General features: G+C 45.6%; 1 long non-coding RNA gene across 2 annotated transcripts in view; it reads right to left on the minus strand.

The window, feature by feature from the left end:
- Window positions 1-21827: 21827 nt before the first annotated feature.
- The window catches only part of LOC102548337 (uncharacterized), a 31899-nt gene continuing 30317 nt past the window's right edge, over window positions 21828-23409 (minus strand). For both annotated transcript variants that reach the window (XR_010065901.1, XR_005503821.2), the window contains exon 4: window positions 21828-22234. This is a non-coding gene — a long non-coding RNA (uncharacterized LOC102548337). The remainder of the gene's footprint in view (window positions 22235-23409) is intronic.

Genomic DNA, 23409 nt, shown 5'->3' on the forward strand with positions numbered 1-23409 from the left:
GAACCACTCAAGTGAGACTTTGGCTTAACTGGACAGTTGATGCCAGTTAGCTGGAGCAAAGAGATCAGCAGTGCCTAAGAAGGGGTCAGTTTCACAGCAATGGAAACCTTAACTAGGACACCAAGGGACACAAAGGTCTTTTTTTAAAGATTTCCTTTAATTGTATATAAATATGTGCATTTATGTGTAGTATGTGCAAGCATGGGAGCAGGTAACTGTGGAATCCAGAAAAGATCCTTGAATCTGTGGAGCTAGAGTTACAAGCAGTTGTGAGCTGTCCGATATGAGTGCTGGCAAACAATCCTGGGTCCTCTGCAGGAGCAATCTATTCTGTAACTGTGAGCCATCTCTCCAGCACTCAGAAAATTTTTAATACATATTTCAGGGAGGGGATGAAGAAGTGGTTGCTTTCACAACAGTGATGCTCAATAAGAGAGTGGTGGGGAAACAATCTTTCCCCTACCACATCCAAAACGTCTAGAGACATTCGGCTGTTGCACTCCTGGGGGAATGTTATACTATCAGTGGGTAGCAGACAAAGAGGATACTCACACACACAATGCACAGGTACAGCTCCTCACAACAAGCCTTTGCCTGGACAGAGATGAGATTGAGAATTTTTGTTTAGAAGATCATCACATGCAACAGACAGACAGACAGACAGACAGACAGACAGACAGACGGAGAATGAAAAACAGTTAGATGCATATATGCATTCTGCCCACCTTCCTCTTGCCTACCCTTCCCTCATCTGAACCAGCTATCCATTTTCTATGCATGGTCTTTCTGGGCCTGCCTGGCATCTATGATTTTGTGACAGTAGTGTGGTGTCTGTTTCTTTCCTTGCTAAAAGCTGTTGATACTGCACAGACTGTCACATGCCCAGAAAGGAAAAACCCCAGAGAGTCTGGTCTGAGTCACAGAGGGTTTGTGTTACATCTCAGATGGCTCGGTGGACCTCACGTGCCTGGGATGCAGGCTGCCTGGCTGCCCGAAGAGCCAGCCTGAGGCTGCACCAAAAAAAAGTGGGATGGGAGAAGGTGACCCCTGAAGGTTGTAGGGCTAAATATAATTTAAGAGTCCTTGTATTTGTCACTCAGGAGACCTTGGGGGAGCAAAAAAAAAAAAAAAAAGCATGAATGACATCTACATCTTTGTCCCCCAGGTTAAGAGCAGTAAGAAACTGCTCAGTGCTTGAGAGCACTTACTGCTTTTCCAGAGGATCAAAGTTTGCTTAACAACACCCTCACCAGGCTCCCAGCATGCAAACCTCCAGCTCCAAGGGGATCCAACAGCCTCTCTGCCTTCTTCAAGCACCCCCAACACAGGTGGCATATATTAACACAGACTCATGCATATAGTTCAAACAACAGAAATAAATCTAGCCAGGTGTGGTAGCACATGCAAGGAAAAAGAAGAAGAAAATGGATTTCGGGGTTGGGGATTTAGCTCAGTGGTAAGGGCTTGCCTAGCAAGCGCAAGGCCCTGGGTTCGGTCCTCATCTCCGGAAAAAAAAAAAAAAAAAAAAAAAGAATGAAAATGGATTTCTGTGAGTTCAAGGTCAGCCTGATCCGAATAGAGTTTCGGCTCCTCCAGTGCTATGATGAGGATCCTGCTAATAGACAGACGGACAGACAGGCAGACAGACAGATGTTATTTAGAGGAGTAAGAGCCATCATCCTACAGATGGGTGGTTCTGGACCCTGCAGGAATACCCTGAGTACGGATGATGCCCACACTGTTGAGGGGTTCGTGCTTACTGTTTTTGCCAGTTTCAAAAGGAGGCAGTAGAATGCAGAAGTAAATGGCTTAATCTTACACCTTAATCAGACAGGCCTGACAGTGAGGCACACTCCTGTCACTAGGCAGTGACCCTGGAGATATGGCTTTGTCATGTCTGAGCCTCCTCCATGTGATGGAAACACGATTAATACCTACTTCCCTGGGTTGGGCTGCAGGTCCATTAAGAGCACGAGAGCCTAGGTTAACACACCACATCACACAGCTCCACTGAAATATGTGGCAGGTCTCATAAAAGGATGCTGTGGCAAGAATACACAGGCGAGGGCCAGTATGCGCAGCCCAGCATCCTCCCAGAAGTTTCTCTGTCCAGGTAGGGTGCTAGTGAACCACAACGCTCACATTCTCATATCTATGCCTCCAACCGCAGTGAGTGCTTCGCCTAGGACAGCTCCCATGGGATATTTTATTGTCCCAACTTTACGGATGGAACAATGAGACACAAGTTTATTCACAGCCCGTTATCCTGCTGTGAGAAGGGGAAGGGTTGTGACAAAGACGGTTTGGTTCTAGGGTCCCTGCCCCTAGCTGCACATACACTGCCCCAAATGACTCTGGAAGTGGAAGAAAGGACAAGAGTCTGCCTACATCCTTTCCTGTTCCCAAATACCTTCTCCACCCTTAATAGCAGAAACTGGCAAACGCCTAGCAGGGAAACACTAGCTCTGCCCACCGGGTTCCAGTATGAGGCAAAGCCTTCAAAGCAAGAACAAGAAGAGTCTGCAGAGAGCTGGGTAAGAGACGCAACGCAGTGGGAAACGAATGAGGTTCAGAACCGAATAAACCAGGACTCCACCTACTACCACCTGATGACGGGGGGCCCCTAGGCTCAGAGACATACTTTCTCAAAATGCTATTTCTCCCTGTCTGAAACAAGGCTTAGACACAATATCCCAGCTAGCTCTACAATGCTAGGCTGTCCTGGTCGGGAGAGGCCACTGCATGCTGGGAAGTAGGAGGGAGTTGGAAAGAAGCTATCCCGGTGAAAGAGCGCCACCTGGTGAGGCGTTCTGAGAACATTCCTAGAGGCTGCTCTGACCAGATCATTGCAACCCAAGGAAGACAATTCCATTCTCTGAATTTCAGATTTTAAAACAGTAAAAGGACATCGGAAACTGGCCGTGATAATAATACCTGCAATTGTCAACCCCCTTCCCCCAACACAACCTCTTACCACGCTATTTCAAAATGGTAACGTGTTGTGAAGAGTGCAGAAAATGAATCTTAGACATGGTGATCATGTGTTCTGGACATGCTGATAAGTCACAACGCTGTCTCTATTTTTTTCCTTAACTTTTGTTTACTTATGGTTTGGGTGGATTTTGTTGTTGTTATTGTTGTTGTTGTTGTTGTTGTTGTTATTGTTTTGAGACAGGGGCCCACTATTATACCTCTGGCTGGCTATGAGGGTCAAGCTGTCCTCAAACTCCCAAGAGGTCCTCCTGCCTCAGTCTCCTGAGTGCTGGGAATAAAGTCATGCACAATTATGCCTAGCTGTTTGTTTGTTTGTTCATTTGTTCATACATTTTAGTTTTTCAAGACAGGGTTTCCAGCTGTCCTGGAATTCACTCTGGCTGTCCTCGAACGCATAGAGATCCTCCTCCCTCTGCCTCCTTAGTGCTGGGATTGTAGACATGAGTTATCGCCACCCCACTACTACTCTATAACTGTAAGCACACAACTTGAGACTTTCCTATGAGAGAGGGTGTGCAGGCAGGGTGGTGCTAACTCTAGGCGTGATGCTGTACAGATCTTGTCATACACTCATCCTGAATGACTTAAATGATATGTATCATTTACCGAATGCTGTCTGATGACTGATGACATGATTAACCTTGTTGGGAATGATTTATTCTTATGATTTCATTTAGCCCCTCCCCCAAGTAACCATGTGAGTAGAGAAGGAACCAGAAGACTGCATCACTCACTGTGTCAGCACCTAAGACTGACAACCTGAAAAGTGTGGACTAACATGGATAATGGGAATTACACTTGATAAACATGGACTTCTTAAATCCATTTGACCACCGCAGGGGAGAGAAGTCAGGAAACTGTCAACGTGCTGCAGTTTGGATTTTAAATGTCCTTCAAAGAGCCATGTGTTTAAGGCTGGGATTCTGGGCCATGGTGTTGCTAGGTGTTGCTGAGAGGAGGCAGAACTTCAAGATATGGAGCCCTAGGGAGAAGCTTTAGGGGAGGCAAGACCCGATGTGAATGATGGGTCTCTGGTCTCTTCGATTATCTGCACCTGAGGTGAAGGGTTCTCTTCCACACTGTGCACTGCCACTGTGATGTACCTCACCCCGGGTTCAGAAGCAAGGGGAGCAACCACGCACAGACTGAGACTTCAAAACTGTGAGCTAAAATAAACCTGCTCTTTGACAGATGTACTGTCTTAGGTACCAGGTTCCGGATTGGCTGAGCTTTGTGCCAATGTTTAGAGGTGCACCCTGGTCAGGGTTGGGGGTCTCCGTGCTTAGTAAACGATCCACTTGGCGGGAAACAGAGATCTGACTAAGCACTTGTAAGATGGACACACTGTATGGACGCACCTAGAAGCCAGAAGAGCTGACTTGCTCCAATGGCGGTGCCCAGGGAGATACCACCAGCATTTGCATCCCTCATGAGGGCTCTCTCTGCTCGAAGACTATCTGCCCCATCTTCCCTTTTGACGACTCAGCTCCTGAGCAGCACCCGTGTCCTGATCACGTGATAACCAGTGGCCAACAAGGAGCAGAGCCCCGGCCGACCGCTAAGCCCATATTTATTCAGAACAGGCCTCTAATTCATCTCTTTCTTTCCCCAGACCTCCCTCTTGTTCCCAGTTCCTGCACAGATTAGCTCCTAGTTCCTCAAGGGACATCTAAGGACATGGAGATTCAGAGGCAGCCACCAGCCTAAACAAACTAATGGCACTGAAATGCGGCTCTTCACCAGGGCCCCTGGCACAAGGTCAATTAAGACAGTCGAGCTGACAACAGCCACAGATACCCTTCACTGAGCCCTTACTCCCTGCTAGCCTGCTGCTAAATCCCCATTGTGTGTACTTTTCCTCTGGAGACAATGCTCACACGACTGCACATCCCAGATAGGATATGTGCTGGTTCGGGTTTTTGGTTTGTCAACTGACATAAGCTTGAGTCATCTGGGAAGAGAGAATGTCAACCGAGGAACTGCCTCTGTCACAGTGCCTCCAACTTGACAGATGGTTGATGAGAGAGGGCCCAGCCACTGTGGGTGGTGCCATCCCTGGCCAGGTGGTCCTGGGTTGCATTAAGAAAACAGGTTGAACAAGCCATGGGGAGCAAGCCAGTAAGCAGCAATCCTCCATGGCCTCTTCTTCCGTTCTTGCCTCCAGGTTTTTGGCTTCTGCCCTTACCCTGGCTTTTCTCTATGATGGACTATGATCAAATAAACCAAGCCAAATAAACCCTCCCTTCCTGAAGTTGCCTTTGGTCCTAATGTTCACCACAGCCATAGAAAGCAAATTCGGCCAAAACCCCAGTGACAGGCCAAAGTAACAATTCTCCCCAGGTCTGCTTTGGTGAACCAACCAGTTTGTGAGGCTTACTTACAGAAGCATGGGTTACCCTCAAAGCAGCTGCATTGACACATGGATTTCCCCATAGCTGTATAGATGGAGTCGTTTCCCCGTCCCCACCCCCGCCTTTCACGTTCTATATACTCTAGATCAGTGGTTTGCAACCTCCCTAATGCTGTGACCCTTTAATATAGTTCCTCATGTTGTGTTGACCCCAAGCATTAAATTATTTCATGGCTACTTCATAACTATTAAATTACTGCTATGAATCGTAATGTAAATATCTGATATGCAGGATTTCCACTGCTCTAGTGTGTCCTGAGACCATGTGCAGCTGGAGCAGAATTATACACAGCTGGCAGAGAGGCAGGCATGGGAGTGGCTGAAATCTCAGGTGAGAGCCACTGACCTACCCCACCTGCTCCTTCTACAAGGCAGCATCCACAGTAGTCACAGCTGCTCGGATGACAATGGAGATGGCTATGTTTGAGGACAGAGGTCCACAACAATCCTTCACCACATAACCTCATTGTATCCTTAAAGGTCTGTAAGTAACACATGCTATCCTGTGTTGCCCAGCATTCAGATTCTGAAGAATAAAGAGTTGTCAGGTTGGACCTTCTAGAAGATGGTGTTCAGATAGAATTAAACGGGCTAGAGAAATGGCTCAGCGGTTAAGAACACTGTCTGCTCATCCAGAAGTCCTGAGTTCAATTAACCCAGCGACCACATGGTGGCTCACTGCCATCTGTAATGGGGTCCGATGCCCTCTTCTGGTGTGTCTGAAGTCAGTGACAGTGTACTCACATACATAAAATTTTAAAAAAAAAGGAATTAAACATGCAAGAGACATCTTGGGCAAAACACTTGTGGAGGAGAGGGAGCCGGGGTGGCGAGGAGAGACTCAAACCATATGTCCTGACGCTATGAAGAGAGAGGGAAGGAGGCTGGGCAGGGAGAGCTTCCAACTGGTGTAACTGTCACTGTGGAGACAGCCCAAGAGGAGACTGGCCTTGGCATGAGCATCCTAGCCAGGCTCAGGAGGCCACAGCTAGCTGAACCCCTTGCAGAAGTTCTCCCTTGAAGTTGAACTGTGCGGTGCACCTCCACGGTGTCAAAAGACTCCTTCCTTTCCCTAGCCATGTCCCAGCCCTAGCACAGCCCATAGTGAGCACTCAGCAAATTCTGGCTGACTCCTGTTCCTTTTGAGTAAAAGAAGAATTAAGTTCAAAGGTTCTCCCTGACCTGTTCAAGTAGCCTCGCTGAGATCTGAGTCCTGGTTTTCTCACTCCAAATTTTATCTTATGATGAACTCCGGCTCGCCCTTCATCCCTCGTCACTCCTCTTTCTCTACCCTGAGCATTCGAACATTACCCGTCTGTTACACAAGGTGCCTGCCTACTCTTTTCCTCACTCAACTAATCGGTCATTCATTTGTTCATTCATTCAACAAATATTCCCTGTGTAGTATCTTGGCCCAGGTACCACTGCAGGTTACTTGGACCACACAAAACCACCAGGAGAGTCCCTCCCTTTGAGAAGTTTCCTATCAAGGGCAGAGGCAGAACAAGACCAGGAGTGAGGAGGAAGTGTGACTGTTTCCATGGTGCTGCTCTGCCCAGAACAAATGGCCCTGATATGAGACGGGCCACACAGTGTGGCAGAGCCACTTGTGGTTACAGATAGATTTTGTCACTACTCACCTTTCCCCAGCCCAGTCATTCCTAACTTCTGGAGAGAGCTTAACCTCTGAATGCACAAGCCAGCCATAGGACAGGGGCTGGAAATGCTAATGGTATGACGTTGCTTTAAGGAGGGCGGGGTAACCTGGTAACCACAGTTCCTTACAACTCAGTCAGCCAAGGAGTATGGCTGGCTCCCAATCCCATGTCGTAGGGATTGAAGGTGTTTCTTAACCAAATGCAGGTTATGTTTAATAGGTGTGTTGAGGACTGAAAAGATGGCTCCGTGATCTAGAGCACTTGCCCATCTTGCATAAAATCCAAGTTCCATCCCCAGTACCCACATCAGGCAGCTGTCAATCATCCATACAGGGGATCCCAAGCCCTCTTCTGAACTCTGAAGTCACCTGAACTCACATGTACAAACCCATACACAGATACACATACACATAAAAATAATACAGTAGATATTTTTAAGAGATAATTTAGTGAATGGGTTGAAAGGAGATTTTAAAAGTCTTTTGTCTGTTGCTTGAGAACGACTTATGGATTCCTACTAGGAGTCCAAAACAAAATGCAAATCCATGACCAAAACAGCTAAGACAGAAAGAACCCAACACAGATGACATACTCATTAAGATTGCCAGAGGTCCTAAAGAGAGACCGTCAGAAGATTTCAAGGGTATATTTGAAATAAGAACAATAAAAAGCTTATCAGTATTGTAAACACTGGGAACACTCCTAATATCGCTCAGTGTGGGACTGAACAAACTTGCACGTTCACAACCAGGAGGTTTCTAAGTTCAGTCACAGCACCATCCTACTTCTTGTGCTTGCACACAGACTCACTTGGGGGATTGCTGATAAACAGTGTGTGTGTGTGTGTGTGTGTGTGTGTGTGTGTGTGTGTGTGTGTCTGTGTGTCTGTGTGTGTCTGTGTGTGTCATATAACAGATGTGCCCTCTGGGTGGCAGAACCTCAAAAGGTTTTAAACCTGTCTGGGTTGTCTCCTGTCTTTTTTATTTTATTTTATTTTATTTTATTTTATTTTATTTTATTTTATGTGTACAGGTGCTCTGCCTGCAAGCATGTCTCTGTACCACTTGCATGCCCAGTGATTGTGGAGGCCAGGAGAGGGTGTCAGATCCCCTGGAATGCATCGATCATGCCCACCTTCTCCTGTCCTGTGTGTCTACAATGGGGATTTGTAAGCCTCCTTTGGTGGCTCCGTGCAAACACTGATGTCTTTGCATCCTTGTACATCTTCCCCTCCCATCCTGACTCTGGGTGGCCATGAGATTTTACTTTAGTCAATGAAACATAACCAAATGTAAAGCAAACACAGTCCAGATGAGTGCTTGTTCATTGGTACCTGACCCCACTGAAGGCATCCCTTAGAAATCCAATCGCTGGCTAAGAAGTATAGATAAGTGGGATGAGAAAACACAAGTGGAGAGGGAGTCATTCTTGTGTCCGGACTGAGCAGCCTCATGGGAATTGCTAGGCCATACCCATAGGATCTCCTAGTCAAACCAAGTACTTACGAGAAACAGTACATTGCTGTTGAACTACACCACTGACTTTTGGAACAGCTCTTGTATAACAGTGAGTACTGAACCGTCTCTGCAGGATATATCCCCATCACCTCATCCCTGCACAGCCCATTGCCTCACCCCTGCAGAGCCCATCACCTCACCCCTCCATAGCCCATCACCTCACCCCTCCATAGCCCATCACCTCACCCCTCCATAGCCCATCACCTCACCCCTGCATAGTCAATCACCTCACCCCTGCATAGCCCATTACCTCACCCCTGCAGAGCCCATTGCCTCACCCCTGCATAGTCAATCACCTCACCCCTGCATAGCCCATTACCTCATCCCTGCAGAGCCCATTGCCTCACCCCTGCATAGTCAATCACCTCACCCCTGCATAGCCCATTACCTCATCCCTGCAGAGCCCATTACCTCACCCCTGCAGAGCCCATTACCTCACCCCTGCAGAGCCCATTGCCTCACCCCTGCATAGTCAATCACCTCACCCCTGCATAGCCCATTGCCTCACCCCTGCAGAGCCCATCACCTCACCCCTGCAGAGCCCATTACCTCACCCCTGCAGAGCCCATTACCTCACCCCTGCAGAGCCCATTGCCTCACCCCTGCATAGTCAATCACCTCACCCCTGCATAGCCCATTACCTCATCCCTGCAGAGCCCATTACCTCACCCCTGCATAGCCCATTACCTCACCCCTCCATAGCCCATCACCTCACCCCTGCAGAGCCCATTACCTCACCCCTGCAGAGCCCATTACCTCACCCCTGCAGAGCCCATCACCTCACCCCTGAAGAGCCCATTACCTCACCCCTGCAGAGCCCATCACCTCACCCCTGCATAGCCCATTACCTCACCCCTGCAGAGCCCATTACCTCACCCCTGCAGAGCCCATTACCTCACCCCTGCAGAGCCCATTACCTCACCCCTGCAGAGCCCATCACCTCACCCCTGCATAGCCCATTACCTCACCCCTGCAGAGCCCATTACCTCACCCCTGCATAGCCCATTGCCTCACATTCCTTTCTCCTTGCTTCCCACACTTCAGATACCTTGGAAATGTTGTCCCTTCCTGCTCCATTTGACTGGCATCCCTAGGACACCTTCCTAATGAACATTGCTGTACAGAGTATCCTGGGCTTCCAGAGAAAATCCTGGACACTAGGGCAATGACATTCACCTCATATAGAAGGAACTGAGATAAATTCCAAGGCATAGTTAACCTTCAATTTAATGTTTACTTATCCATGCCAACACTATTTTCTGGACTTGTCATGTGCTAGTTCACAGTATTACAGTCGTTAGATACAAGAGTACCAACCTCTACTCATTAAGTCTCTTTTAGCAAACAGGTGGAACTACCCAAAAAAGTCCTTTTTGTTATAAAGATTTTTTTTTAAAAAAGCAAATTATTTCTCTAGGATTATTAGGCTAGTTAGTAGCAGTGCCAAACTGAGAGATTTCCTTTTGTCATGACCAACGGGTTGAAATAAATGGGTCCTTCCTAGTGGAGATGGGTAAATAAAGCAGTTGTCAGGACTGAGTTTAATTTTATTTTTAAAAATAAGCAGAAAGTACAATGCCCAACCAAGCGAACACTCATTGTTTCTCCTTTTGGTACCCACATCTCTCTTTTCCTTCTCATGCTCGCCTTCTTTCAATTAAGAAGTTTGTTTGGGGGGTTATTGACCTTCTAACTTCATGAGTGGATCTGGTCAGCATAAGGGCTCAGAGTATACAGGGCACAAGGCCCTGTGCTCACAGCCAAGCAAGCAGTAAAGAAACCAGGAATGTTAACCACACAGGCTTGCCTCCTCCCTGGGGGGAGGTGCACACCTGCTTTCTGCCCAGCAAGCTGGGAATGAATGTCGTTAATAGTCCTGTGACCTGTGCTATCTGCAGGGCCAGGCCACACCTGACTCTTCCTCCTATCCTTTATCTTGAGCATTGTTTCTCAGTTAATAGAACCCAATGCTAGGGGAGGAGTCACGTGGACTTGACAACAGCCTGGGGAAACTCTGCCTTCTGCAGGGCCAGGCCACGCCTGACTCCCACAGACTTTTGTGTTTATCTCAGTCTTTCTCCCTAGACCCTTATCTTGAGCATTGTTTCTGAGTCAATAGAACCCGTCTTGGCGGAAGAGACAATATGACTTTGTAAAGAGTTACACTGTGAACAGGGCTTAAGCTTTGTTTTACACAGGAGATTGAGTTAATTATCGTCAGGACACTTTTTTTCCAAAAAATGTGCTGTGCTTAACTATGACTAAACTAAACTGTCCGGTGTTAGATTCCAGAAGTTTGAACCAGAGGCAGCTATGGAGTCTTGTTGCCTCTTGTCTCATTCAGATCTTTTTTTTTTTTTGCAAGCCCTGGTGGTCACAGAGACCCCCACACTGAGTATTGAAATTGGCCACAGTAATTGGGTTAGGGGCAGACATAAAATTAACCCTCAGAGGCCATATGTTGAGGGCTTGGTCCCTAGTCTATATTGTTGTCAAGAGATGGTGGAATGTTTAAAAGATGAAACCTAATAGGGGTCATTGGGAAATATTTGAAACCTGGACCCATTCTCTCTCTCTCTCTCTCTCTCTCTCTCTCTCTCTCTCTCTCTCTCTCTCTCTCTCTCATTTGCCCTATTGTGAGGTGAACATGTGCTTCAGCCATGATAGTTCCCCTCACTAAAAGTCCAAGGCAATGTGGTAAGTAACCAGGATTAAAACCCCTGAAACCATAAGCTAAAATAAATTTCCTCCTTTATAATTATAAGTTGATTTTCTAAGGTATTTTGTCACAAAAATGAAAAGCTGACTACCACACATTCTTATTCCATGAAGGCAGTGGCACCTTATGAGCTGTTTCCTGGTGTTTCTGGGAAGGGCCGATCCTATAAAAGTTAATCCAAGAGACAGCCTACCTTTGCTTAGGTGTGGTACAAGGTGACAAGGTCTGAGGCTGTGACAATCAGCTAATAGCTCAATAGAAGAACCTTAATTGGGCTTGATGTTTACAGACCTGCAATTTAAACACTCTGCAGGGAAGAGACAGACTTCTGTGAGTTTGGGGCCAGTATAAGTCTAGAGAGCCATGTCCAAGCCAATCCAGGCTATAAAATGAGACCCTGCTTCAAAAACAAAAGCAAAAGTGAACTAACAAAAACTCAGAACAGACCCCCAGGGATTGGCTTTCAGGCCAAAGTTTCATCTGCCCCTGCTCTGAAGTATTTCCTAACATGGGTGATGCTTGGGGATCTGAGGGATGAGGAGGAGTAGGTAGGATGGAGCATCCACATATCCACCTTACCTACCCTGCTGTAAACCAGGCATGTGCGTTGTCTGTTAACTCTCTGCTATCTGGGGTGAGCTGAGAGCTGCAACATTCTACTGCGGCTAGCAAAATGGATGTGTGTTGCCGCTACCCCGTTCTCCAATGTGTAGAGCACACATGAACTTTGTCACTGGAAGCTAAGCAAACCGTCTGACATTACACCTAGGTCATGGTCAGCTGGAGCCACAAGGAGCATGAAATTTGCCAAGAGCAAGGCTCAGACACTGGGAAAGTAACTGAGGGCTGGTTATCAGACCGGGCATAGGGCCAGGCTGCCTCCAGTGCTGCCCAGAAAAGAAATGTTTGCCCAGAAAGAAAAAAAAAAGATGCTGATTTCTACAGCCATCAGGTCTGCCCTGAGAACTAGAAGTACCAGAGTTGTAGGTAAGGAAACTACAGACCCCCAGCTGTGGGAAGAGATCAAGCTCTTTGCTTGAGGGGTCTACAGCAAGATAAATCCCCTCTGAACCATGGTGGCATACACCTTCAATCCTAGCATTGGTGAGGCAAAGGCAGGAGGATCTCTGTGAGTTCGAAGCCAGCCTGGTCTACTTCAAAACGAGTTCCAGGACATCCAGAGCTACACATAGAAACTCTGTCTTGAAAAACCAAACCAAACAAAATAAAAAGATAAATCTCTTTAGTTGCCAGGACCCTCTATGCTCTCCCTTCCTGTGCGCCTACAACCAGGCAATGTACTAGTCTTGAACAGCTTTCTACCCTTTTGTGGTCACTTACTTGTCATACCTGGGTTAGACATCTATCCTCCATGCTCCTGTGTGCTCCCGACCATCCTGTTTATCATATATAATTCCATTCATTTATTTATTCATTAACAACTTTGTTTTGAGACAAGATCTCCTGTAACCCAGGCTGACCTTCAATTAGCTATGTAGCTGAAAATGACTTTGAAATTCTCATCCTTCTGCCTCCACTTCCAAAGTGCTGAGATTACATGTATACCCATCCACTTGTAGTTTATCTGGGCTTGGATCAAACCCACAGCCTTGTGTGTACTAGACAAGCACTCTACCAAGTGAGTAGCCTTAAATTATCCTTCAAGTTCCTTCTATGTGCCAAGTGGTGTTCCAGGCACAGCAGTGACCACCACAGTACAGAAGTAAACAAGACAGACAAAATTCCCTGCCACCGAGGAGATACATTCTAAACAAAAATGTATCAATTATAACCCATATTCAAAGTGGGTAAGTGCCAAGGGAGAATATGAGGAGGAAGAAAAGTAAAAACCGTTAGGGAAATCATTGATAGAACCTCATAGAGAAAACAGTATTTTAAACAAAGACTTGCTTTGATTCTCAACCTTCCTAATGCTGCTTTAATACAGTTCTTCATGTTGTGGTGACCCCTACCATACAATTATTTTTGCTGCTACTTCATTAACTGTAATTTTGCTAGTTATAAGTAATAAGTATCTGGTATGGAGAATATCTAATATATGACCCCTGTAAAAGGGTTATTAGACACTGGCCCAAAGGGGGCACAAGCCACAGGTTGAGAACCACTGACTTAGAGGCTGGGCATACAGAAGCCCTCTGTCTGGTGGTGAATGTGATAGCTATTACTAAGGATGTCAAGTGGATACCCACTATGTCGGAGAAACTGCAAGAAAGCCAGTATGGGAGGAGAATGCAAGAAGGGCGGTGTAACGGTTGGGGTGTTGAATGGGTTACAGAATACCTCAAACCTTATAGTGGGTGAGTAATGGAGGTTCCTAAGCGGAGGAGATCTTTATTTCAGTCTGTTTTAAAATGTTGAAACAATGTTACAGACTGAGTAACTTATAAACAATAGAAGTTCATTTGCCTCAGGGTTCCAGGCTGCAAAGGCCAAGATAAAGGATTTCATCCCATGAAAGCTGCTGGGGTCTTAACTTGGCAGAAGACATTGCATGACAATAGAGAGAGGACACAGGAGGCTGAACATACTCCTACATTCATCCATTCATGAGCATTCATTACCTAATCACTTCCTAAAGGTCCCACCACTTATTCTTGAAATGATTTAACTTTATTTCATGTATAGATGGTTTGCCTCCATAGATGTCTGGACACCATATGTGTGCAGTGCCCATAGAGGTCAGAAGTCATTGGATCCCCAGGAACTAGAGTTAAGGATGGTTGTGAGCTGCTATTCGGGTTCTGGGAGCCTGAATCTTGGTCCTCTGAAAGCAACCAGTGCTCTTGACCACTGAGCCATCTCCTTAGTCCCAGATAAAACTTGAGTTTTAGACGGGTTATTTCAATCAGAGCAGCGATGGCATCTTTGTTACTGATGTCATATTAAACGATCACGAGTCACAGTGTTCCAAAGTTACTCTGAGAAGTGGACTGTTAGCTGTACTGAAGTTTTGACACCCATGCATCTAGCCAAGTGGGAAGAAAGTGGGAATGCGTGTTCCTTAGCTTGTACTTCCTGTTGCTAAAAGAATGGTCTATTTCCTGAGGTGACCATGGTGTCCCTTCAAAGTGCTTTGCTTCTGAGAGAAACAAGAGACTCCTTTTTAAAGAAACTAAAAGATAAATCCCATTATCAATAACTTGTAATACAATAATAACAATAATAATAGTAATGAAGTCATGCCAAAGTGCATATGAGGTCAGAGGACAACTTGTAGGCTCTCTCCTTCCACCAGATGGAACCCAGGGATCACACTCAGGAGTCAGGCTTAGCGGCTCCTCTACCCACTGAGCCATCTTGCTGCCCCTCTCTGGGTTTATTAACGTACATGAGCTATACATAACAATGGGTTTCATTCTGACACCTTCATACATGGACATGATGTGTTTTGATCACATTCGCCCTCATCACCCTCTCTTGTCTCCTCAAGGATCCCCTCCCTCTTCCCTGTACCCCAAAGCTTGCAGTCCTTCTTCTGCTTCCATGGGGGGTCAGAACCCCAGTGTGTTAACTAATCAGGCTCGCATAGTTACAGCAGGATGATGCGGGACTGTTTACAGCAGCCTGGGCATTTTGCCAGTGGTTATACCACTGAAGAAAATGCCTCTGCACCCCCCAGCATCCATGAACTGCCTGATGGGCCAGCCTAAGTCCCTCCCCTCTCGGTGAGAGCATGTTGATAGGCCCCCATCTTATACTGGTCTTGTGTCAACAATCACGGTTGAACAGGGAGAAATTGGGGGGGGGGTGTTGTTTGTTTGTTTGTTTGTTTGTTTTTAAAAAGCCTCTAACTATGCTTTGTCATTCAATAATGACCAACAAAGAAAGGAAAAGAAAACAGAAATGAATGGCTTAAATTGTGTCTATTATCAGAAGGCCATCTCAACAGACTCCCAAGGTCAATTTCCTCCTTGGTAATGCTGTTCTGCTCTGTGGCGCATCTCACAAAAGTGGGTCACCAGCTACAGCCAAAAGCTGCGTTGTTGCTTTATTTGTTGCTTGGTTGGTTGGTTTGGTTGTTGCTTTTTTGTTTTTATTTTTGTTTTTCGGGGGAGTGTTGGGGGGAGGGTGGTTTTTTGTTTCTTGGTTTGTTTTTTGTTTTTTTTTTAATGTGTGGTAATTTTTCCCAGAGTTTTAAAAGTTGGAGTTTCAAGTCAAACGGATACTTTTGTTCTTCTGAAGGAATGCATCAGATACATTTGTTTCAAAGCCTGCCTTGCAAGCAATTCCTAAGCTTAATAAAGAACGTTTGATTCCATCATTGTTCGGCCTCTCACTACTCCCCACTAAGCGTCTTAAGGAAGAGAGAAGGCTGCAGAAAGCTTGTTTTGTTTTGGCTTTTTTTAAGCCTGAGAAACTGGGACTCCCCTGCCTTTCAGAGCACAAAGGTCTATTCTTTGAGGCAAGGGGCCAGGGAGGCGGTGTAATTCAATTTTGTAGGCCACCATGTACTTCCTTCTCCCTTTCTCCTGCCAAATCGAGGCTCGTACCAATCCCAGTGGACCTTAAGGGGCAGTCCTCCATGAAAAAGTGAAAGCAGTCGAGGAAAAAGAAAAGGGGCCAGCCAGAAGTAGTCCTTCTGAGAGCCTGGGGAATGCTCATTATAACTGAATGAGCCCATGAAAAGGCCTTTTCTGAGCAGCCTTGATGGGGCCACTGGCTTGGTCCCATTGTAAATTCCATCTGTGTGCTATCACTTCCTGACCCAGAAACAGGGGAGAGGTTTTGGCTACACATTTCCCTAGGAGATGTGCCAGGCAGGCTACATGAGGCTCACAAACTCCCAGAGATGAAGTATATGAAGCTTTAAGATCATGTCAGCTTGTCATGAATTCCTTTGCCGAATTTACTCACTAAGGGGTCTGTTTCTCATCCCCCCAGTTTCTTCCCAGAAACTGGAGCCTAAGTGGAACGAAATGTAAGTGGAATCGTTGCAAGGAAAGCTCTGGAGGGAAGCAAGCTACCTGACTTCCTGGGAGAGGCTTATAACGTGCAGATGCCCCAAGCAGAAGCCAGTCAAATGTCAAATGTACAAAGGGGACTTGACTGTGTTTGAGTCTGAGAGACTGGGGTGTTGATAAGAAAGTCAAAATGGTGTGAAACAGTGGTTCTCACACTGAGCCATGTTTAGGGACCCTCTGATAGACTGTGATTCAGTAATTTTGAGACAGGGCCTGAGAATGTGTATTTCTGGGTCAGCAGGGACTACATAGTGAGGGCCTCTGAGGCAGAGAGGGCTACCCCAGGCCTCAGTATCAAGCAAGACATGACTCTGAGTCAAAGGCTCAACAACATCTTACCCAGTCAGTAAACACACTGTGGTACCCAGCTACAGACACAAGCTAACACTTTATACGGGCATTGGTCATGACTCTCCATCCCATCTGGGTTCGAGGTAATCACATTTGACTGGAGGGTAAAGCAGTTGTGCAAATCCATGTTTAGCCTGTATTGGAACAGGACAGCAAACATGTCACCAAGGTAAGGAACACCTCTAAGCTCTGGACCTTATGGGAAACCACGGAAACTAGAAGGGGTACATTCTGATCCCTGCTATGGTCTACCCACTGTTAATAGTCAGTTGAGATTGCGATCACTTTATCTGGCTCGTAGGCAGGCATCATTAATCACCACTGGCACAAGCCTCACCCCCAAGACTGCCTGAGACCTTCCAGCCCAGCACCCTTTGTTTCTAAGCTGTTGGAACACAGTCCAGGAATGGAGCCCTATGAGAATTCTGAGTGCTTGTGAGAAAGCAAGGCGAGAGTCTGGTAACCTCAGCGTCTTTAAAACACAGAACTGTTTTAGGACTGAGTTTTGTGCTCCTCCTATGTGTAGCAGATAGGAGTGAGTTTACTTCAGATTCTTCCTTATAATTGGCCATGGTTATTTGATATTTGCCTCTATGGAAAAGCATGTTTCTGCCATCCGCGGCTTGCCCTTGTGATGTCACGTGACTCCTCTTAACCCTCAGAGTATAAACTGGCCGGTGCTCTGAGTAAAGTTGGCTGTTGCATGAGACGTTAGTCTGGCTCGTTTATCAGCTCCATTCTCCCAGGTCCCACCACCTTCAGAATGGCAGAAACTAAGCCACACCGGGAACCCCCGATCTGCCGGTGTGTCCTTTGTGTTCGTAGGACTCTGACTGGAAAAGAAAGTGCAGCTTCCTGCTCTCTGTGACTGTCTGTGTCTCTACTTTCATCACACCGTGTCTTCTTATCTCCATCTCTACTCATTTCCTGCCCCAAACAGTAGAACCTTTGCTGGTCTGAGAGGGAGTCCTCCCCCTCCCCCCTTCAAGGTCCTTACCCTTATCACATTGTCCATGTCAATATCTTTGTGTGTGTGTGTGTGTGTGTGTGTGTGTGTGTGTGTACACGAGTGTGCTTGCACATGTGTGTAATGAAATTGTGCCACAGTGTGTGCACAGGTCAGAGTATAACCTTCAGGAATCAATTCTTCTCTCACGGGGGTCTTGGGGACTGCACTGGGGTTTTCTGGCGTGGTATCCAGCACCCTTACCCACGAAGCCTGTCTCACCACTCCAGTTTGCTTGTTTGTATGCAGGTTGGCTTTACTTACCCCATTCAGCCTCCCCAGTGCCAGAATAACCACCATAGAGTACCATACCTAGCTTCCATGTCCATGTCTTAATGTTCCCCAGAATGCCTCAAGTTTTTTGAAACCAAATGCTGGGGGGAAATCTACACTTGGTTTTATTTTATTCCTTCTCTGATATTTGAGGCAGTAAGCACAGAATGATCTGCCTGTTCAAGTGAGAAACACGGCATAACAGGGAGATGCTTGGAAGTGGACAAAATAAATTTATTAGAGGGACATAATTTAGCATTTGGGAATTACTATTGTCAATTTGGCAATTGGGTGTGGTGTTAAGACTTCAGGCTCTCTGCACCCACTCTCTGTACTGGGATAAGATGCACAGACAAGAACCGATGGGTATTACTGTTTCTTCCTTCAGATTTTATATCTAACTTCCACTCTGTATGACTCCCTCTCATCTACCTCTCCTCCCTACAGATTTATTAATGTGTGCATATGTATGAGAAAGGCTAGACTACAAATAGATTTTATCAAGAGATTAATAGTAACTAAATCTGGATAGTGAGACATTGAGCAATTTGAAATATTTTTCTTGTTTTGCTTTTCTATATTTAACAACTTTCTAAAAGACACATTCGAAGGGAAGTTTTTATTTTGTGTGTATAGGTGCTCTGTCTGCATGTATATCTGGACATACATGTGGACAGTACTGGAAGAGGCCAGAAGAAAGCAGTGGATCCCCTAGAACTAGAGTTACAGACAGTTCATGTGGGTGCTGGGAGTTGAACCCAGGTCCTCAGTGCTCTTAACCACTGAGCCATCTCCCCAGCCTCACAGAGTGAAGAATTTTAAATAAAGGCACTTGAGCTAGGGATACGTGTCAGTGAGTGGGGGAGCACACGACTAGCATACATGAGGACCTGAGTTCAATCAACACAAGCACTGGAGATGCTGAGGCAGATAGACATCCATGATTTCAAGACCAGCATGGGCTATGGGATAAGTTCTAAGGCAACCTGAGCTACATAATAAGAAAAATCGCTGTTCATCTGAGTGGCTACCTTATATCAAGTACTAGGCAAACCATTTTTCCATATACGAAGGTTTCACTTAAACTTCACAATGTGTCTGAGAAATGCTATCGCTGAGCTCATCTTAAAGATAAAGAGATGATGGGAGGAGGGGGAGGCTGAGGTCGAATGTAAACTGAATAAATAAATAAATGGAAAAAAGATGAAGAAATGAGGCTTGAGGCCATGTGGGTTGACTAGGTAATACAACTGTATAGACATGTACAAAAATGCCTGGAGACTTTTCTATACACTGTACCCTACAGATAACAGACAGAGGTAGCGGCTATGAAAGCCTCAAATCTCAGGATGGTCACCTTCCCCAGCCCCATAAATCCTAATAATAACCCTCTCTTAGTTACCTAGTTATATGGTAGATAGAACAAGCTGGCCACGATGCTTTGGGGCTCCTCCTCTTCCTTCTCTTTATAATTGTATTTATTGTTTTTTATTTTATGTATATCAATGTTTGCCTAAATAAATAAATGTATGTGTACCACCTGAGTGCCTGGTCTCCACAGAGGCCAGAGAGGGTATCAGATCCTTTGGAACCGGAGCTCTGGGTGGTTTGAACCATTTCTCCAGCTCCCAGGATCCCTTCTTTCAAGTAGATTTCCCATCCCTCAAATCTGAGCTGGCCTCGAGACCTGCTTTGACAGACAGATTGTGGGAGAAAGGACACTATGTAAGCCCAGGCGACTTGTGGATTCTACCTTTGAGAGGCAGAATTCTACCTTGGAAATCCAAGACCTCCACAGTGGGACAAAGCCCCCAAGGGAAAGACCCTGAAGAGGCAGCCGCTCAGTCATCCTTTGTAACCCAAATGATGACAGTCAACCTTCCAAGTGAACGCAGCCAAGAGTTCACAGAAAAATGGCAGAAAAATCTACCCGAAGAACCCACAAAGCAATGGGAAGTTCTGTAAACATGCCCCACTTGATGATGTCCCAGTCAGCAAAAGACACCTATGATGTGGCCTCACAAGGTTTCATTGCCCAGGGAGCTAGTTACACAGACGTGCTACAGGATGATGTCCACATACCAAACAACTTCTCAGAATACATCTCCACCACTCGATGACAAGTGATTGTTGACTGAGGCCAGTAAACTGGGAAGGGATTTATATTCAGCAGAACCTAGCCGATACAGCTTGAATTTATGAGTGAGCGAGGTGTCAAGCCACTGAGATGCCCGTGGTTTGCCAAGGTTACCAAAGTAACACAATGTGGTGTGAGACTGAACAGTGTTTGTTGTACACAAGTCTAGACAAATTCCATGCCCAGAGAAGGAACACAGTCTCCCACTCCCTTCCACATACTCTTCTCTAAAGGGAGCAATCTGCAAACAGATTCTGTGAGAAAAAAGAGACTACAAGAAACAAAAAGTGTATCAAAAGAGCTCTTTCTGCTTACAAGTGAACCATTTGTAGAGAAGAGAAGATTAAACTATTTCCTCCCTTTGTCTTCACAGCACACTGGGTTCCTGCCCCTCAAGATTTACTGGTTTGTGAAATGTATTAACTGTAGCAGATGAAGTTTCAATTATGACAGAAGGCAAGGGTCATTTACCTACAATTAAACGTCTCTTCAATAACACACTCCCAAGCAAAAGGAACTTGGTGCAAGGAGCAGGAGACAGACTGTTACTGGAGCTGCCACTCTTAACAGATATGAATGGCCCTAGACCAGGCAATCCTGCTCACTCCAAACACGGTTCAGAACCCACCACTCCTTCCAGGAGACATGTCTTCTGCATGAGTAGTTCCCTCTCAAAATCAGGAGGTGCAACAGTAAGGAAAAAAATCTTGCTTGTCAGTGACAGGACAGCTATGGTCAGTTTTTAGAATACCAGCACATTGTGTCGATGGTGACAGCCTTAAAATTAGTAATCATTCACTGAAAAACACTTTTCCTTTTGTTTTTATAAAAGAGAAGCACAGATGATGATAAAAGCACCAATCAAATGTTCTGGAGGTGGCTAGGCTGAAATGAGGAGATCCTGGTTTCCCTGGCCTCTAGGTGGTTCCGCAGCCGCTCTGGTCAACCCAGCAGCCTCTTGGTCTCTCCATTTTTCTTATTTCTAGACTTGCTTCCTCGTTGGTTTCAGTCACCCTCTGGTCCCTCCTCTTCCTGACTCTCAATCCCCTCCGTTCTGCCTTGCCCCACACCATTAGCAAAGCTGCCCCCCATTGGACAGCCTGCACTCCTCTGCCTCTCTCAGGCAGGGTCCCCTGTGCAGAGATTTCACTCACCTCTTTTCTCAGACCCCTGACCTCTCCACCTCACTCTGATTCTCTCTGTCTATCTCTTTCCCCACCCTGACCCCCAATCTGTTTTGATTAAAGAATAAGGGTAAATTTGGTCACCAATCAGAGTATAATAGATTAGAATCCTAGATAACCACTGGGACTTTGTTTAGGGATTTTTTTAGGGATGTCGATGGAGTGCAGAGCAAGCATTCTGCCACTGAGCGCACCCCACACTCAACTCCCAGACAACTTTTTTTTTCTTTTTTCTTTTTTTTTTGGAGCTGGGGACCGAACCCAGGGCCTTGCGCTTCCTAGGTAAGCGCTCTACCACTGAGCTAAATCCCCAGCCCCAACCCCGACAACTTTTAAACCTATTTGTTATGTATTGGTGGCTGGGGAAAGGGAGCCAAGTGTGGAGGTCAAAGGACAACTTTGTAAGGTCAGCTCTCTCCTTACACCTTTACATGGGTTCTGGGAATCGAACTCAGTTCACCAAGCTTGCACAGCAAGTGTCTTTTCCTGCTGAGTCACCTTGCCAGCCCATACACAACTTCCAAATGACATTTTCAAACATTCTGCCAGAGAGTAGTCCTATATATATCTTCTAAGTTACTAAAGCAGAAATTCAATTTAAATCAACAGTTACTGGATGTTTATTACATGTCAGATCTTAGCGTGATTTGGGCTCTGTCATCAAAGAGAAAACACGTCAGAAGAAAGAAAGAAAAGCAAATAACTGTCAGCTGTTTGTTAGGGGCTGGGGCCGTAGCTCAGTAACAGAACTCTTGCCTAGTACACAAGGCCCTGGGTTCCACCCCCAGCCCTATAGAAACGACAATCAGCTGTTGGATGGAAAATGGAAAACTTGTAGTCACCACCTCAGGATCTCCGATGGGAAGGAAATTCTCAGGCACTCATTTAAATATGAAGATAAGGACATTGATAACAGCACCTGCCTCCCGGCACTAACACTGTAGCGATCAAACCAGAACATGTGTGTAGATTTAGATTCCGAAGTCCCGGGAGTCTGTAATTACTGCCAAATAAAAGAGTTAAAAGAAAAGCTTTAGTGTAATTGAACATATCTTGCAACTATGTCACTGAATTTCAGCTCTATTCAATCAGTCACTCAGCCACTCTAGAGTCTAGACTGAAGCCACTCTAGGAAGCCCAGGCACTCTAAAATAAAGCACCCAAGATCTAAAAGAGTGGAGACACAGAAGAGACGAAGATGATGTGATGTGCTGGGACAGAGCTACAGATGCCATATCGGATGGTCAATCAGAGATTACCATCCTGGCCGGGGAGGAGAGCAGCAGCATGGGATGCTCTGGAAATAGACGGTAATGGCAGAGGAGCACTGGCTCATTAGGGCTTCTATGTGCTAGTCAGAGAAACGTTCCCAGAGAGAAACACAGGACAGAGGGTTCCCCTTCTTTTTTATATGTATATATATATATATGCAATTATATAATTATTATACATTGTATATAACAGTTAATGTATATTTATTATATATAAATAAGTATATAAATTTTTTGAAAAATAGGGTAGCTGTGAGATGGTTAAGGTCTTTGCTGCTAAACTGGAAGGCCTGCATTTGATCCCTGGGACCACAGGGTGGGAAAACAACTGACTTCCATGCTTACCCTCTAGTCTCTTTATGTGTGTCTGTGTGTGTGTGTGTGTGTGTGTGTGTGTTCATTTTATAATATGATCAATATATAATTATATATTAGCATATATAATATTAGCATAGTGTAATATAATATTAATTATATGATAATCAAATATATGGTTTGTGTAATGTATAATTTAATATATTTAATTAATATATATCTAAGTATATGTTTATTAATATGTATTGTGTGTGTGTAAGTGTAAATACATGCCACTGTATTTATATAGAGATCAGAGAGCAAGCATAGGAGTCAGGAGTCAGTTGTTCCACCATGTGGTTCCAGGGATCAAAAGACCTTTACCTACAGAGCCATTTCACAGCCACCCTATTTCTCTTAAAATTCATTTACTTATGTACTTATTACATGGGGGACATGATGTGCGTATGTGAGCACATGTGTGGAGATCAGAGGTGAACTCTGTAATCAGTGGAGTCGGTTCGTGGGAACAAACTCAGGTCTCCAGGCTCACGTAGCGAATACCTTTACCTGCTGAGCCACCTATCCTGCCCAAAGACATCCTGCTCACTGG

Source organism: Rattus norvegicus, chromosome 4, assembly GCF_036323735.1.
Source record: "Rattus norvegicus strain BN/NHsdMcwi chromosome 4, GRCr8, whole genome shotgun sequence".
In the NCBI taxonomy this organism is placed as follows: domain Eukaryota; kingdom Metazoa; phylum Chordata; class Mammalia; order Rodentia; family Muridae; genus Rattus; species Rattus norvegicus.